Source organism: Triticum dicoccoides, chromosome 6B (assembly GCF_002162155.2).
Source record: "Triticum dicoccoides isolate Atlit2015 ecotype Zavitan chromosome 6B, WEW_v2.0, whole genome shotgun sequence".
In the NCBI taxonomy this organism is placed as follows: Eukaryota; Viridiplantae; Streptophyta; class Magnoliopsida; order Poales; family Poaceae; genus Triticum; species Triticum dicoccoides.
The window spans coordinates 239008388-239019016 of record NC_041391.1 but is presented as its reverse complement, the minus strand read 5'-3'; positions in this window follow the sequence as shown (position 1 = coordinate 239019016).

Below are 10629 nucleotides of genomic sequence, written 5' to 3'. Positions count from 1 at the left end.
CGCCACAGGGGGAGCCACAGAGACCCCCTCCGGTAATATATACTTTCGAAAGATAAGTAGTTTGTGAAGTGCGGCGTGTGCATGGGTCTGACAATAATATTGCAGATGTTGCCGGACTAGATCCGGACAGGCAGCAGCTACTACGCCAGCTAAAGGCCGGCGAGAAGGTGCTTACAAGGGTGCGGCAGGAGAAAAATAACCTCCAGGATGCTAACACCCAGCTGGGCGAGGAACTAAAAGATGTTCGGGCCCAGCTGTCTGACTCCGTGAAGGAGAATCGGCGGCTTCATCGCGACATTTATAGTAAGTGCTTGAACGAACTTTTGAAAAGAAGAGTTCGGCGAGGAAGTCGATTAACATGAATATGTCTATAGGTATGCTCACAGGTCGTCCAACAGAGGAAATGCCCGGTTCAACGGGTGACCTACTTCCCGAGCTGCTGCAACTGCACGAACGAGTTCGGCAGGTGATGAGTGGTGTCGCCCAGGCCTTATGGCCGTCCGTCTCCCTACCCGAAGGTCTTGGAGAGCTTGTAGAGAAGCTTCAGGGAGCACGGCGGCGCTTCCGTCTGTGGAAGATATCGGCCTGCCATCAAGGCTCCAGGGAGGCCTGGGCCATGGTGAAGACGTGGTACATGAAGGCTGACCCAAACCACATGGCCGAGGTCGGACCTGTGGGGCCCGATGGGAAGGAGATCCCTGTGAGCTTAATGTACGGCCAAGTAGAGTTGGCCGCCCAACTAGTTATGTTATATTACATGGTTAGTAAGAAACATCTTCCAGGGAGAATAGTTCCGTTAAGGGTTCCTTTCCCTAGGAGGCATGCCCTAAAGTGCATGTCCGGACTGCGAAAAAAAGCAGGAAAGCATCTGGGGGCAGATAGATAAATAGGTAAGAAATCATCTTTCAATTCGCCGACCGAATATTCCCTTAGGAATGCTAGCTTTCGGCTTCACCCAGTCTGAGGTACACATCCGGCTGACCCGGCAGTAACAATCACAGAGGTGCTCCCTTTACCTCCTAGCCGAACTATCGGGAACGTATGGGTAAGCACAGGAGCCAGGCAACCTAGCTTGGCCAAAACTTAAGTCATATCGATGCATATAATGGTGAATAAAAGGTACATGCGGAAGTTTGACACATGTGTTGGGTATAAAGCCCGTATAAATAAGCTTCTGTTAAAGAAGCCCCCAGGTATAATGAGTGCGAGTAGCACATCAAGTGTGTGCGAACAATGCGCATGCGAGCCACCGAAGGCCTGTGAGAAAAAAGGGGGGGGAATAAAAGACAGTTAAAGTATAAAATATAGACGGGGGAGGGAGACGAACTCAGAGTTCGGCGCTAGGCGTAGAATCTTCGGAGACAGACTGCGTTCCATGGATTTGGCTCGAGTCGGTTATCCGATGTGTTTCGCAGACGGTTCGCTCCGTCGGTCCGGACTTGGTCGACGATGAAGGGACCTTCCCATTTGGGCTTGAGTTTGTCCTTTTTCTTGTCCGGCAGGCCTAGAACTAGTTCGCCAACATTGTAAGTTTTGGCCCGTACTTCTCTACTTTGATAACTTCGAGCCTGCTGTTGATAGAATGCGGAACGAGCTTTTTCCACGTCACGCTCCTCCTCTAAGGCGTCCAAACTGTCCTGCCGATTCAGCTCGGCTTCTCTTTCTTCGTACATGCGCACGTGAGGTGAGTCATGAATTATGTCGCAGGGCAAAACTGCCTCTGCGCCGTATACCATAAAAAATGGTGTGAATCCGGTAGTGCGGTTTGGCGTGGTCCGCAGCCCCCAGAGTACGGAGTCAAGCTCCTCAACCCAGTGCGTGTTGGATTCCTTAAGGGACCGCACTAGTCTGGGTTTGATGCCGCTCATGATTAGACCATTTGCTCGTTCGACTTGACTGTTAGTTTGAGGGTGATAGACTGAAGCGTAGTCGAGCTTGATGCCCATGTTTTTGCACCAGAGTTTAACCTCGTCGGCCGTGAAGTTCGTGCCGTTATCGGTGATGATGCTGTGGGGGACGCCGTAACGGTGTACTACCCCTGATATGAAGTCTATCACGGGTCCGGATTCGGCCGTCTTAACTAGCTTGGCCTCTATCCATTTGGTGAATTTATCCACCATGACCAATAGGTATTTTTGCTTGTGGGTTCCTCCTTTAAGGGGTCCAACCATGTCAAGCCCCCAGACCGCGAACTACCAGGTGATGGGTATAGTTTTCAAGGTGGTGGGAGGCATGTGGCTTTGATTAGCAAAGAGTTGGCAATCGACGCATCGTCGGACTAAATCCTGAGTGTCTGCCCGGGCCGTTGGCCAATAAAATCCTGTACGGAAGGCCTTGCTTACAAGGGCCCGGGCTGCGGCGTGGTGCCCATCGAGTCCGGCATGAATTTCAGCCAGAAGATTTCGCCCTTCCTCTTCGGAGATACACCTTTGAAGGACTCTGGTTGTGCTTTTCTTATAGAGCTCTCCCTCATGGACCTTATAGGCTTTAGATCGCCGTACTATGCAGCGGGCCTCGTTTTGGTCCTCGGGAAGTTCCTGCGTAGTTAAGTAAGCTAGGAATGGCTCGGTCCACGGGGCAATGACTGCCATTATTTCGTGGGCTGAAGGTGTTGTTTCATTGGCAGAACCACCGATTGTGTCAGAATGTGCGGTGTCAGGCGGTGCGGTTGGGTCCGGATTGTTGTTTCCGGATTCCCCTTCCCATAGTACGGATGGCTCGAAAAGCCATTCCAGGAAGATGTTAGGAGGGACGGCATCTTGCGCCAATGCGTGCCAATACGTCCGCCGCTTGATTATTATCCCGGGATATATGGTGAAATTCGAGCCCTTCAAACCGAGCTGACATTTTCAGAACGGCGTTACGGTAAGCTGCCATTTTCGGATCCTTGGCGTCAAAGTCTCCATTTATTTGGGATATCGCGAGGTTCGAATCCCCTCGCACCTCTAGGCGTTTAATGCCCATGGAGACCACCATCCGGAGGCCATGTAGAGGGCCTCGTATTCGGCTGCGTTGTTGGAGTCCGTGTACATTATCTGGAGTACGTATTGGACTGTGTCTCCGGTTGGGGACGTCAGGACGATGCCAGCCCCCAGGCCGGCCAAAATTTTGGAGCCGTCAAAGTGCATGATCCAATTAGAGTATGCGTCGTACTCTTTAGGGAGTTCGGCTTCAGTCCATTCGGCGATGAAGTCGGCCAAAACTTGCGACTTGATAGCTCGGCGTGGTTTATAGGTTATGTCGAATGGTAGGAGCTCAATGGCCCATTTTGCAATCCTGCCAGTCGCGTCGTGGTTGTTTATAATGTCATTGAGAGGTACTTCAGAGGCTACTGTTATCGAACACTCTTGAAAGTAGTGTCGCAGCTTCCGGGATGCCATGAACACTGCGTACGCTATCTTTTGATAATGTGGATACCGGGACTTGCATGGAGTTAGGACAGTGGATACGTAGTACACTGGTTTTTGAAGAGGGAACTTGTGTCCGTCCGTTTCTCGTTCGACAACGAGCACCGCGCTTATAACTTGATGTGTTGCCGCGATATATAATAACATTGGTTTGCCCAAGTTGGGTGTGGCCAGGACCGGATTTTTTGCCAATATGGCCTTTATTTCTTCGAGTCCGGCCGTGGCGGCATCCATCCACTCGAAGTGTTCGGTGCGCCGGAGGAGGCGATAAAGGGGTAATGCCTTTTCTCCTAAGCGGGAGATGAAGCGGCTTAGAGCCGCCACGCATCCAGTCAATTTTTGTATTTGCTTGAGGTCTTTAGGGATATCCAATTGTGACAGAGCTCGGATCTTGGCTGGGTTTGCTTCAATTCTTCTACCGGATACAATGAAGCCCAAGAGCTTTCCGGCTGGTACGCCGAAAACGCATTTTTCTGGGTTGAGCTTAATGTCATATGCTCGGAGATTGTCGAATGTGAGCCTCAAGTCGTCTACTAGAGTTTCGACGTGTTTGGATTTGACGACCACATCGTCTACGTATGCCTCCACTGTTTTGCCGATCTGGTTTGCCAGACATGTCTGAATCATGCGCTGATATGTTGCGCCGGTGTTTTTGAGCCCGAAGGGCATTGTGTTGAAGCAGAATGGTCCATATGGAGTAATGAATGCCGTTGCGGCTTCGTCTGGCTCCACCATCTTGATTTGTTGGTAGCCGGAGTATGCGTCGAGGAAGCACAATGAATCGTGCCCTGCGGTAGCGTCGATAATTTGATCGATGCGTGGAAGGGGGAAGGGATCCTTTGGGCAAGCCTTGTTAAGGTCCTTGAAATCGACACACAGGCGCCAGGATTTATCCTTGTTTGGTACCATTACCAGGTTTGCTAGCCAGTCCGGATGTTTTATATCTCTGATGAATCCGGCTTCTAATAGTTTGGCTAGCTCCTCTCCCATTGCCTGTCTTTTGGGTTCGGAAAATCGCCGAAGAGCCTGTTTGACTAGCTTGAATCCTTTTAGGATATTTAGGCTGTGCTCTGCCAGCCGGCGTGGGATTCCTGGCATGTCTGAAGGGTGCCAGGCAAAAATGTCCCAATTTTCCCATAGGAATTCTCGTAGTGCAGCGTCTACATCAGGGTTTAATTGTGCCCCAATGGAGGCCGTCTTCGTAGGGTCCGTTGGATGGACTTGGAATTTGACTATTTCGTCCGCTGGCTTAATAGAGGTGGACTTGGATCTTTTGTCAAGTATCACGTCGTCCCTGTTCACCATGGAGCGCAGCGCTGTGAGTTCCTCGGCCGCTAGGGCTTCAGATAGCGCCTTTAGGGCTAGTGCGGCTGTCTTATTTTCGATGCGGAGCGCTACATCCAGATCACTGGCAAGGGTGATGATTCCATTGGGCCCGGGCATTTTGAGCTTCATGTACCCGTAATGGGGTATAGCTTGAAAAATTGTGAATGCCTCTCATCCTAATAAAGCGTGATATCCGCTGCTAAACGGGGCCACGTGGAACGTGATCTCCTCGGACCTGTAGTTGTCCGGCGAGCCGAATACCACATCCAGTGTGATTTTTCCTGTGCAGCATGCTTCCCGACTAGGGATTATTCCTCTGAAGGTTGTGTTGCTTCGCTCAATGCGGCTCCAGTCTACTTCCATTTTTCGAAGGGTTTCCTCGTAGATGAGGTTTAATCCGCTGCCGCCATCCATGAGTACCTTAGTAAGGCGAAAGCCGTCCACTATTGGACTGAGGACCAATGCTGCTGGTGCTCGGGCTGTTTGGAATTTGGGTTCATCACTGGCGTTAAAGGTAATAGTCGTGTCACTCCATGGATTTATTGTTGCTACTTGGTAGACTTCGGCGAGGCTGTGGAGTGTTCGTTTCCGCATATTATTTGATGCGAAAGTCTCGAAGACTGTTAGTACTGTACTGGTACTGCTGGGCTGGTTCTCTGGGGCTAGAAGCTCTTCGCCACTTTTGGCCACCTGCCGTAGTATCCAACATGCTCGAAGGCTATGTGTTGGAGTGGCGCCCTTTGTACTATGGATTTTGCAGGGTCCGCTGAGCCATCCCTCCAGTACGGTTCCGTGCCCTTTAGGGGTTTTTTGCTTTTTGGTTTTTAACCCAGGTGCCTGAATATGATGCACCCTTTTATTTCGAACTAGGGTTGTGTTCGGAGCCGGATTGTCCCAAAATTTGGTTCCGGTTTTCCAAGCACTCTCCATCGCACAGTACTTTCGTACTATGGACGCCAAGTCGCCGAAGCGTGTTATTTCGCGACGACATATGGCGTTCATGATTCCCTTGTCCGTGCAATTATTGCAGAAAATTAAGATTGCGCTTTCCTCACGGCAGTCCTTTATCCTGTCCATAATCAGGAGGAATCTGGCCTAGTAATGGTGTACTGTTTCGGCGGTCTCTTGCCGGATTCGGGATAGATCGCTTGTGTTTGGGTGGGCGGGTGGAATTAAATTCGGAACTCCGTCCAATCTAAGACTCAAGGGCTGGAAAGTTTCCGAACTTGGAAGCTTGGGTTGTTGGATGTTGTCCAACGAATCTGGCCCGCTGCCTGACTTTAGGTTCAGTGATTGATTGACGTTCGTCCCTCCGCGGGAATCCGGCATGGAGGGGTCGGGAATTTGGACATAGCTTGTCCTTAATGTAGAAGGAGAGTCGCCGTGTTGTTCCTCCACCACAGCAAAGTGGTGGGTAGCCTGGGGAGAGTTGATCTCTCTCAGATCGGTTTTAAGCCCAATCTGATCGTAGTCGGTAGCGACTCCCAGGGCGGCGATGTGATCGAAAAGCTCTTTTAAGGAGGAGAGCTCCATCGGATCCAGCTGCTCGGCGAGTTCCGAGTTGACATGAAGATCGCTTTTGATGACCCGAGAGGTCATCGTCGGCGCGACGGCCGAACAGGCGGTCATAAGAAAACCGCCTAGCCGGATAGTTTGGCCGATGGCCAAAGCTCCTTTGGCAACAGTGCCGTCTTTAACGACGGGACGAGGCATCCTTCCTGATTGCGACGGCACAAAGGAACTCTCAATGAAAGCACGAATGTCGGTGTCAAAACCGGTGGATCTCGGGTAGGGGGTCCCGAACTGTGCCTCTAGGCGGATGGTAACAGGAGACAAGGGACACAATGTTTTTACCCAGGTTCGGGCCCTCTCAGTGGAGGTAAAACCCTACTCCTGCTTGATTAATATTGATGATATGGGTAGTACAAGAGTAGATCTACCACGATATCAAGGAGGCTAAACCCTAGAAGCTAGCCTATGGTATGATTGTTGTTCCTCCTACGGACTAAAACCCTCCAGTTTATATAGACACCGGAGAGGGCTAGGGTTACACAGAGTCGGTTACAATGGTAGGAGATCTACATATCCGTATTGCCAAGCTTGCCTTCCACGCCAAGGAAAGTCCCATCCGGACACGGGACGAAGTCTTAAATCTTGTATCTTCGTAGTCTTGGAGTCCGACCGACGGTGATAGTTCGGCTATCCGGACACCCCCTAGTCCAGGACTCCCTCACTACCCACCGAGACTTATGCCGTCTTTCCCATATCAGACAAGATCCCCAAGAGACAATACACCACTACTGGGCCAGATTCCTCCTTGTGGTAAACAGGGTCAAGGACTATCGCGAAAAAGACGCAATCTCACTTTTCTGCAAAAATTGCACGAACAAAGGGATCCTTAATGCTATAAGTCGCCGTGACATAGTACACTTTGCTGACTTAGCATCCATAGTATAGAAGTACTGCGTGATGGAAAGCGCCTGGAAAGCCCAAACAGACTTCTAGGATAATCCAGATCTCACTAAACCCTTTGTTCGAACTAAAAGGGCAAACTCTTGTAAGTTACACGATCCAATTCCCGAAAAACCAAAGCCCACTCCAGGACGTGGAACCATATTGGAAGAATGGCTCAATGGTCCATGCAAAATTCACAGCACGCCGGATACCACGCCAACGCATAGCCTTAGAGCATGTTGGATACTCCGGCAGTTAGCAAAAAGCGGCGAGGATCTTCTTGTAAACCATAAAGCAGAACAACATCCCGCCGAAGACGATAATACGGTACTGACAGTCTTCGAGACTTTCGCCTCAAATAATAGGTGCAAGTTAGCTCATCGAAGTTTCGCGGAAGTCTGCCACGTGGCAAAAATAAATCCGTGGAGCGACACTGCCATAACCTTCAGTGCCAGTGACGAACCTCAATTCCAAATAGTCCGGGCACCAGCCGCTTTGGTCCTTAGCCCAATCGTGGACGGCTTCCGGCCCACTAAAGTACTCATGGACGGCGGAAGCGGGTTAAACCTGATCTATGAAGAAACCCTCAACAAGATGGAAATTGATAAAAGCCGCATTGAGCAAAGCAGCACGACCTTCAGGGGAATCATCCCTAGTCGGGAGGCACAGTGTGCGGGAAAAATCACACTGGATGCGGTGTTCGGCACACCGGAGAATTATAGGTCCGAAGAAATCACATTCCAAGTGGCCCTGTTCAGCAGCTGAAAGTGCGTTATATCGACTAGAGGGGGGGGTGAATAGGCGATTTTTGTGAATTCTTCACTGAGGAATTTGCCGGTGAGGAAATTCCTTAGCGAAGAACTACTTGCAGCAGAATAAGTACTTAGAAGTAAGCATAATAGAATACACACATAGTCATCATGATGAAATGAAGACAAACACAGAGTACGGAAAGCGTAAACACAGGATAACACAAGATGAAGACAAACAGACTGAAGAAATTGAACTGAGGAAATTGAGAAAGTCTTCAGTCAAAGTCTTCAAACACATATATGAACAACCACTCAACACAGTAATGAGGAAATGAAAGAGTTGAGGAAATAGAACCAGTAAGGTTGGTGAAGAGAATGATTTGGTAGACCAGTTCCAACTGCTGTCTCGGTTGTACGTCTGGTTGGAGCAGCTGAGTATTTAAACTCGAGGACACACAGTCCCGGACACCCAGTTGCTGAGCACGTAGCTCAGGACACCAAGTCCTCACTGTATTCTCCTTGAACTAAGGTCACACAGACCTTGTCCAATCACTTGTGGTAAGTCTTCAGGCAACTTCCAAACCTTCACAGACTTCGGTCACTCGGTGATCCACAATTCCTCTTGGATGCTCTAGACCATGACTCCTAACCATCTGGAAGAAGCACAGTCTTCAAAGGTAACAAGCGTCGGATCCATGCAGGATCAATCTCTTCAGTGATGCTCAATCACTTTGGGTTTGTGGGTGTTTGGGTTTGGATTTTCCTCACTCGATGATTTTCGCTCAAAGTCCATGGAGGATGGGTTGCTCTCAAATGACAAGTGTCAGTTTCTCTCGGAGCAGCCAACCAGCTAGTGGTTGAAGGGGGCGGCTATTTATAGCCTAGGGAGCAGCCCGACATGATAAGACATAAATGCCCTTCAATGATATGACCGTTATGTGGATAAGATATTTTGGGACAGCTGGCGCGTAGCACAACAATGGTCGGAAATTTGACTCTCAAATTCCTCAGGGCTATCATGTTCCTCACTGTGTAGGCAATCCGCACTGGCGAATTCCTAACTCCTCAGTCAGAACAAATTCCTCAGCGACCAGAAGAACTTCGTCTCTGTCACTGAAGAAATTGACTGAACTGTATGAGATTTCCAATGGCTTCACTCGAAGGGATTGGTAGGTGTAGGATTTTGAGTTGAGCATCACATGGAAATTTTTCCTTAGTATTTCCTCAACCCCCTTTAACAGTACGGTGTTTCCTATGACTCAAGAAAGATAAAAACAAAACTATGAAAACGAAAGTCTTCAAGCTTCATATTCCTTGCATGAATATCAAGTCTTCGCGGACACATCAATTTCTTCACTTTCAAAGTCTTCATGAAAGTCTTCAGGAATACCAAAATCTTCAGTCAAAGATATTCATTTTTAGGGTCGACTTTCTCTGTAAATATCAAACTCCTCATAGACTTATAGACCTGTGTACACTCATAAACACATTAGTCCCTTAACCTATAAGTCTTCAATACACCAAAATCACTAAGGGGCACTAGATGCACTTACAATCTCCCCCTTTTTGGTGATTGATGACAATATAGGTTAAGTTTTCAACGGGGATAAACATATGAAGTGTAAGTACTGATATTCAGGAATTTGATTGCAAAGTATAGAAGAACTCCCACTGAAGATGTGCATAGTGAGGAATTTGCTTTTGAAGCAATGCACACTTGAAGAGTTGAATCATGGAGATCTCCCCCTACATCTTGTAATTCATACATGCATTTGACATATAATATGAAGAATTTGAAATGCATGATGAAATATGGTGCCTGAAGAGATTCGGCATGCGAGCAATAATATTAACGAGGAACAAGCATGCAGAATCAGAGAACAATGCATCAAAAGTATCAGAGCACCATCGGGTTTAAGATTACAACTCGATCCAATAAAAGTTTCAGAAGAGCAAGAGTTGTAACTTAACAAAAAAACGCCCATATAATAGACCCGCTTGAAGACTAACTCAGATTTCTCCCCCTTTGTCATCGAATGACCAAAAGGATCGAAACTGAGGACTAACGCCCCTGAAGAATATCAAGTTGATGGAGGAGCGCCAGCGTTGTCGGGGTTGGTTGTCGTAGTAGGGCCTGCCGCAGTGTCGTCCAAGTATTCATTTGAGTCGTGGCCTTTGATAGGACTCATTGTCTTCGTCAAAATGCGATAGACAGTCCGAGGCACATACAGTAATTCCTTAACGAGGAATTTGGTTCATGGGGCCTACCCTGGCTTCAAAGGCTTCATCAGCACTTGCATGTAATGATTTGTAAGCTCAGGTTCATTGTAGATGCAACGAGCACCATCATGGGGAGGACTGAGTGGGAGGGCATGAAGCAATTCAGTTGCCGGTGCCTTGTAGTGAGTATTTTCTGACATCCAGTCCAGCACCCAAGTGTTCACATCTTCAGAATTTCCTGTGAACAGAGTATAGTTGCGAGGAATTTGAAGAGGTCATATGCGTTCTCAGAAGGTTTTCAAAATGAACAAGTTTGAGGAATTTGACCAGATGAGTCTTGAAGAATTTCACTAAGCGTACTTTGTCTTAGGTTCCAGAGTTGTATAGATTGACGATCCACACAATTGAGGAATCTTGAAGAAAAATGATGCTTAGGGAAACGAATCAAGAACAGATGACTTGTGAGGTGT